Source organism: Schistocerca gregaria, chromosome 7, assembly GCF_023897955.1.
Source record: "Schistocerca gregaria isolate iqSchGreg1 chromosome 7, iqSchGreg1.2, whole genome shotgun sequence".
In the NCBI taxonomy this organism is placed as follows: Eukaryota; Metazoa; Arthropoda; class Insecta; order Orthoptera; family Acrididae; genus Schistocerca; species Schistocerca gregaria.
Window position 1 is genome coordinate 562,492,866 of NC_064926.1, and position 7,815 is coordinate 562,500,680.

The window sequence follows — 7,815 nt, forward strand, 5'->3', positions numbered from 1 at the left end:
GGCTGCCAACTCTTGTGAACAGGATGTATTTTCCTACAAACTGTATTTGAAATCCCTCACCTCTCATGTTACTTAATTACGCGATCTAGCGATCTACACTACTGGCCATTAAAATTGCTACACCACGAAGATGATGTGCTACAGACGCGAAATTTAACCGACAGGAAGAAAATGCTCTGATATGCAAATGATTAGCTTTTCAGAGCATTCACACAAGGTTAGCGCCGGTGGCGACACCTACAACGTGCTGACATGAGGAAAGTTTCCACCTGATTTCTCATACACAAACAGCAGTTGACCGGCGTTGTCTGGTGAAACTTTGTTGTGATGCCTCGTGTAAGGAGGAGAAATGCGTACCATCACGTTTCCGATTTTGATAAAGGTCGGATTATAGCGTATCGCGATTGTGGTTTATCGCATCGCGACATTCCTGCTCTCGTTGGTCGAGATCCAATGACTGTTAGGAGAATATGGAATCGGTGGGTTCAGGAGAGTAATACGGAACGCCGTGCTGGATCCCAACGGCCTCGTATCACTAGCAGTCGATATGACAGGCATCTTATCCGCATGGCTGTAACGGATCGTGCAGCCACGTCTCGATCCCTGAGTCAACGTGGATGTTTGCAAGACAACAACCATGTGCACGAAAAGTTCGACGTCGTAAGCAGCAGCATGGACCATCAGTTAGGAGGCCATGGCTGCTGTTATCCTTGACGCTGCATCACAGAAAGGAGCGCCTGCGATGGTGTACTCAACGACAAACCTCGGTGCACGAATGGCAAAACGTCATTTTTTCGGATGAATCCAGGTTCTGTTTAGAGCATAGTGATGGTCGCATCCGTGTTTGGCGACATCGCCGTGAACGCACATTGGAAACGTGTATTCGTCATCACCATACTGGCATATCACCCGGCGTGATGGTATGGGGTGCCATTGGTTACACGTCTCTGTCACTTCTTGTTCGCATTGACGGCACTTTAAACAGTGGACGTTACATTTCAGATGTGTTACGACCCGTGGCTCTACCCTTCATTCGATCCCTACGAAACCCTACACTTGAGCAGGATAATGCACGACCGCATGTTGCAGGTCCTGTACGGGCCTTTCTGGATACAGAAAATGTTCGACTGCTGCCCTGGCCAGCACGTTCTCCAGATCTCTCACCAATTGAAAACGTCTGGCCAATGGTGGCCGAGCAACTGGCTCGTCGCAATACGCCAGTCACTGCTCTTGGTGCACTGTGGTATCGTGTTGAAGCTGCATGGGCAGCAGTGCCTGTACACGCCATCCAAGCTGTGTTTCACTCAATGCCCAGGCGTATGGAGGCCGTCCTTACGGCCAGAGGTGGTTGTTCTGGGTACTGATTTCTCAGCCGGCCAGTGTGGCTACGCGGTTATAGGCGCTTCAGTCTGGAAACGCGCGACCACTACGGTCGCATGTTCGAATCCTGCCTCGGGCATGGATGTGTGTGAAGTCCTTAGGTTAGTTAGGTTTAAGTAGTTATAAGTTCTAGGGGACTGATGACCTCAGATGTTAAGTCCCGTAGTGCTCAGATCCATTTCAACCATTTGCACCACTGATTTCTTATGATCTATGCACCCAAATTACATGAAAATGTAATCACATGTCAGTTCTAGTATAATATATTTGTCCAGTGAGTACCCGTTTATCACCTCCATTAATGGCCAGCAGTGTATTATACGGAGTGATTCATATGCAGCGACAACATATTCAAAATCCACACGCAAGATTTTCTTATTCCCTTCCTCGCGTCGAATTCACTTAGCTCTTACGTAATGTACGTAAAGCTTCACAAAACACTGTTCCGATCATAACTGACACTTTTGCTACTTATTGAGCATATTGCTCAGCTGTACATTCGTGGCCAAATACAACGGCGCAACCTACATACTTGTATGGCATGTGCCTTTTATGTTCAAGCATGTATTTTCCGCGATGTTTCCATATTTTTGTTTAACACCTGTACCGCGCCACTTGGCATCAGTGTTAACTGTCTCGGCTGTAGCGCACCGCGGCAGCATAACTCTGTGGCCTTGGCCGTGAAAGCGAAGCTTTCCGTTCCACGAACACGACGGAAGGCGAAAACTCAACCGTAGATCTATAGTCTGTTCTCTCAGTTTGTAGGACTGGCGCATAAGCGCGCAGTTTGGCCACCAGTTCAATCCACTTCACGTTGCGACGCGGCTTACGTCACAGGTATTTCCCTACTCGCTGCACCTTCCAGTTACGTCGCCGCCTGCGCCGAGGAACTCGGCAAGGTCACCTGTCACTGACACGGCCAGTTTTGTTCCTTTTTCTGACAACTTGGCAGAAGCTGCGACCGGCTCGTGGGGGGATTGCGGGCGACAGGCCGTAAAATGCTGCGGGGTGAGCTGGCTGGCGCGCGCCCCTGATCCCTGACATTAGACGCGCCGACATCCGGCCCTGGAGCGGCCGCCGCCCGCTGGAAGCGAACCCTGGACGCGGATGTGTGCGGCGGCGGCCGGCCGAGGGCGCGAAGACGCTCCGCGCCGCTCAGGGGCCGCTGCGTGGAAAGTACGCGCAGCCGCGGGTATCACCTGCCCGGTTGCTCAAGCAGGGCTTTCGCGTATTTAGAAACTGACCAGGCGGCATGCCTCTTCTGGCTTCTTCACCCATCTTTAATCCCGAGAGAAAGATGAAACAGATATTGCGAATGTACACGGGTTAGCATAGAGCAGATTACTTTTTTAATTCGGCCAGTAACTCGACGAAATATTGAAAATCAAATTCTTGTTGTCCCTGGAAGCGGTTAGAGAGGCAACTAAAACCTGTGACGAGAATCAGATTCACCGTTCACTACTGCATGACAAACGGCAAGTCTGGACTGCATCATTGTCGAGCTACGCCATAAAACGATAGCCAAGTAGAGCGACGGGAGCGCAGACCTGTGTGCATTTAACTCAAGTTGTCCTACTCTTTATGTTAAAGAGCGCAGTTAATAGTTATACAGTGAAAGCCCGAGGCAAATGTTTAAGCCGAGCAATCAAAGCTAGGCAAACTTTAACTCACATCGAAGACTGGTTTCTTAAGAAGCAGTTTTTGCTGATATTCACTGAGTAAGCCTTGACCATTCAACCAGCTATATCCTACACGGATAAAAGTACACTGTAGACCTAAAGAAACTTGCGCACCTGCCTAATATTGTGTAGGGCCCTCGCGAGCACGCAGAAGTGTCGCAACACGATGTGGCGTGGACTCGACTAATGTCTGAAGTACTGCTGGAGGGAACTGACACCATGAATCCTGCAGGACTGTCTCTAAGTCCGTAGGAGTACTACGGGGTGGAGATCTCATCTGAAGAGCAAGTTGCAAGGCATCCCAGATATGCTCGATAATGTTCAAGTCTGTGCAGTTTGGTGGCCAGCGGAAATGTTTAAACGTAGAAGAGTGCTCCTGTAGCAATTATGGAAGTGTGAGCTATCGCATTGTTCTGCTGGAATTGTCCAAGTCCGGCGAAATTCACAATGGACATGAATGGTTGCAGGTGATCAGACAGGATTCTTACGTACGTGTCACCTGTTAGAGGCTCCACCAGCTTTGACAGTGTCTTGCTGACATGCAGGGTCCGCGGATTCATAAGGTTGTCTCAATACCCGTACACGTCCATCCTCTCGATACATTTTGAAACGAGACTCGTCCGAACAGGCAACATGTTTCCAGTTATCAGCAGTCCATTGTCGGTATTGATGGGCCAAGGCGAGGTGTAAAGTTTCGTGTCTTGGAGGCATCAAGGGTACGCGAGTAGGCCTTTATCGATGATGTTTCGTTGAATGGTTCGAACGCTGACACTTGTTGGTGGTCCAGCACTGAAATCTGCAGCAATTTGTGGAAGGATGGCGCTTCTGTCACGTTGAACGATTCTCTTCAGTCGTCGTTGGTCCCTTTCTTGGAAGATCTTTTTCCGACCTCAGCGATGTCTGCGATTTGACGTTTTACCGGATTCATGATATTCACGGTACACTTGTGAAATGGTCGTACGGGAAAATCCCCACTTCATCGCAACCTCGGAGGTGGTATGTCTCACAGCTCGTGCGCCGACTGTAACACCACTTTCAAACTGACTTAGATCTTGATAACCTGCCATTTTAACTGCAGTAACTGATCTAACAATTGCGCCTCTAACTTTTAGTCTTGCATAGGCGTTGCCGAACACAGCGCCGTATTTTGCGTGTTAGAATAGTAATAGAAAGCACAACTTTCCAGTTAATACGAGTCCGCAAACGAGCCGTTCGCGAGATTCGATGGTCGCCCAGAAAGTAATGCACCACTTTTTTTTCCCTCAGGCAATAACAATGCTACGGACGCGGAACTTTTAGCTACGCATTATTTTAAGTTTTTCGGAGTGCGCGTGCAAATTTTCCATTTCCTCCGACAGACAACGTAGCTGCAACAGTGTTTCAAAATGGCGTCTTAAGTGATGTACGTTAAAAGCAACGTGCCGCCATTGAAATTATCATTGCGGAGAAAGAAACAGTTGGAAACATTCACAGTAGACTCTGAAGAGCGCTACTGTAACCGTAGCCGAAACGTTGGTTTCTTCCACTGTAGTTTTTTTCGCTATGTCGTGGAGCGACACCGAGTAACGTTTATATCAACATTCACAAACGTTTGTGTGCACTGTATGGAGCACGTGTAGTTGACAGACGGACGGTAACAGAGTGCGGGACCATCGGAAAGCGATTCTCGGTGGAGCTCCGTGATTTGCAGCGAGCAGGGAGACCGCCCGTGGCTGTCACACCTGGTAAAGGAGCAGGTTGCTGCTGTGCTCGTTCGCGAGGACCGACGTATAAAGACACGGCAGGTGACACTGGAGCTGTCAGTCAGGAGAGGAAGCGTGGATGCAGTCATCCGTGCTCTTCATTACTCAGAAGTGTATGCACGGTGGATTCCGCGTTGTCTTACGATGGAACGCGAATATCTCAGAAAAAAACATTTCTTCTGAGTTGCTGCAACGTGTAGAAAATGAGGGGGAAGCCTTCTTGTCCTAGATTATCAGAAGTTACGAAAACTCAGTTCACGATTTTGACCCCCGGGCAAAACGACAATCGATGCAATGGCGTCATTCTCACTATCCACAGAATGAAAAAAATTCGAAGCAACTGCTTCCGCCGGTAAAGTCGCGATCACTGAGATTTGATGAATTGATCGAACTTTGTAAACCATTTTTAACTCTCTACGCGCAGTCATTGTGGTAGATAGACTGCTGGTACCACACTGGAACTCGTGAGTCATTCCTTCTGCTTATTTCACGCGGTTTTTTACAGAACCCTCCGCAGTGCTTGACGGTTTCTGTTCATCAGTATATGAAGTTTGCCGGGTCATCTCTGCTTCACAGCCATATCACGAAAAGTCACGTGAGCAACTTTAAAAGGATTAAGATGTTCCTAATGGATTTGTTGCTTTGGTGACATCCAGTGATTAGCTCACGTTCGAAGTCATTGAGCACTCTTGTTCGTCCAAATCTGCTCTTACCGTTTCCCTACTGACAACACAATGTCCCCTGCCTCCTTTTGTGCTGGTGGTTCTGCTCCCCGTGACATCTAGAGCTCAATCCCACATTACATAGCGGCGTCCGATAATTCTGAGCAGATAGTGAACAAGTTTGTAATCACTGCAGATAGGTCACTACAGGAAATAGCTATTGAACTAAGGAACTTTCGCTAGCCATTCAACATTTGTATCAGGTATAGACCGAGTATTTGTTGCTATAATTTTTGGCTCGTTTCTGCAATACATTACACTGACATGAAAAAATGTTCAGCATTATGAAAGGAAACTTTGTCGATTTGTACTGCACGGCTAGAAAGATTACTCGATGTGTTCTAGGCCACATTCTTCACCTTATCAGCTCTTTATTGCAGACACTGCAAATAAAAATATGTACTTTGATGAATTTATCTACCTTGGTTCTTTATTACCCATTGTATTATTACATTCTTCTGTATGTTAAAAATTAACGAATAACAAAAGCAGTTGTAAAATGACTGCACAGAAAAATTGCCAAAGTCAGTTAAAAATTACGATTAATGCTAATGCTGTAAATTGATATTATCAGCCTCACCAAAGTACAGTAGGCGTTCAGTTCTTCAAGTACGAGTACTGTCCAATGAAGATGGTTTTCTGTAGACAACAGCGCCGCCAGCCAGGTAGTTAGCTAGTTACCTTCGCGTTCCATGGGTCAAATGTACGATTAATTCTAATGATATGAAACGAATCATTTTACATTCGTATGTAAAGTATCTGATAACGGCTGCATTAGAGAGGATATGAAATATAGGCTGGTAATGCTAAGAAAACTTTTTTGAGAAAGAAATTTGTTAACATCGAATGTAAATTGAATATTATGAAGTCTTTTCTGAAGGTGTGTCTGTGGAGTGTAGCCTCGTATGAAGGTGAAGTGAGGACGATAAGCAGTTCAGGTAAGAAGAGAATAGAAGCTTTTTAAATGCAATGCTACATAAGAAGGCTGAAGATTAGATGGGTATATTGCATAAATAATGAAAAGGTTCTGAATTGCATTCAGGGAAAAAAAATGTGCACGAATTGAATAAGAGAAGGGATCGGTTGGTAGGACACATTCTGAGACATCAAGAGATGATCAATTTAGTACTGGAGGGCACTTTTGGGGGAAAGAGTAGTGGAGGGAGACCAAGAGATGAATACAGTAAGCAGGTTGAAGAGGATGAAGGTTGTAGTTGTTACTCGGAGGTACAGAGGCTAGCACAGAACAGAGAAGCGAGGAGAGCTGCATCGAACCAGTCTTCGGACTAAAGAGAACAACAACATGTAAATATGGCTGCATGCTGACCGTTTACAAAGTTATTTCTCATAGATTGTGTTGAGAACATTAGCGACCCAGAGTCGTTCACTTAGATACTAGCAGCGTACTAACAGCCGCCTTTATTGCTGAGACTTACATGGTTGTTATGTTATGACGCTAAGAACTGGACGCTAATTAATACTGCCATTACAACACCTGCGCCAAGCTGACTCCGTATACAGCGCTAAAGAATGCGAGGCCGTGAAGCGCTGATCGCTTCCTTGTACGTTGCAGATGACGCACACGCCACGCGTATGAAATTGCGGCGACCACTTAAGATTGTTCAGGTGCTTCAAATATTTGACCCTCAGCGTGTGTGTTGTCTCTGTTTAGTTCGCGGCCACCTGCGCGACACCTGTGCAAGTATAAGCTTCAGGGCGAACCACTCCATTGTCACTTTTTTTCCTTATACGAAAAAATTTTGTTTCGTATTTCAAGTCACCCGTGTTTTATGAGACTTTCTACACCACCGTGGCTGCAACCTGTCTTACTGCCCGTTTGCCTCTGGCAGGTGAGGCTCTGGTGGCTGGTTATGGCAAATGCCGCCGCCCGGAACACGGCTGCGTTAGGCGACCCCCGCGTGTTTATTCGTGCGTGAAGTCTGAGCAGCAACAGCGCGCTGACCACACGTGTTCGTTCAGCAAAAGCTGAATAGCCTCCTTGCTCTAGGGGCCACGTCGCTATCCAGAGGTCCAGAGTTCGAAATCCTCTGACTCGTCGTGTAGTGGATTTATAATGTGCAAGTAGTGTGTATAGTTAAAAAGTAATGTGTAGAGTAGAATAATGAAATGTTATTTGTCTGTGTCCACTTGATAGTGTAAAACGAGGCAACATCTTGATGGTTCTGAGAGACAAAGGAGGAGATTGGAAGAAAAAACGTGAACATCATGCACGGATTAGGCGTTTGACCTGTTCCGACAGCTGCTGCCAGGAAGTACGAGGATCGATCTGTG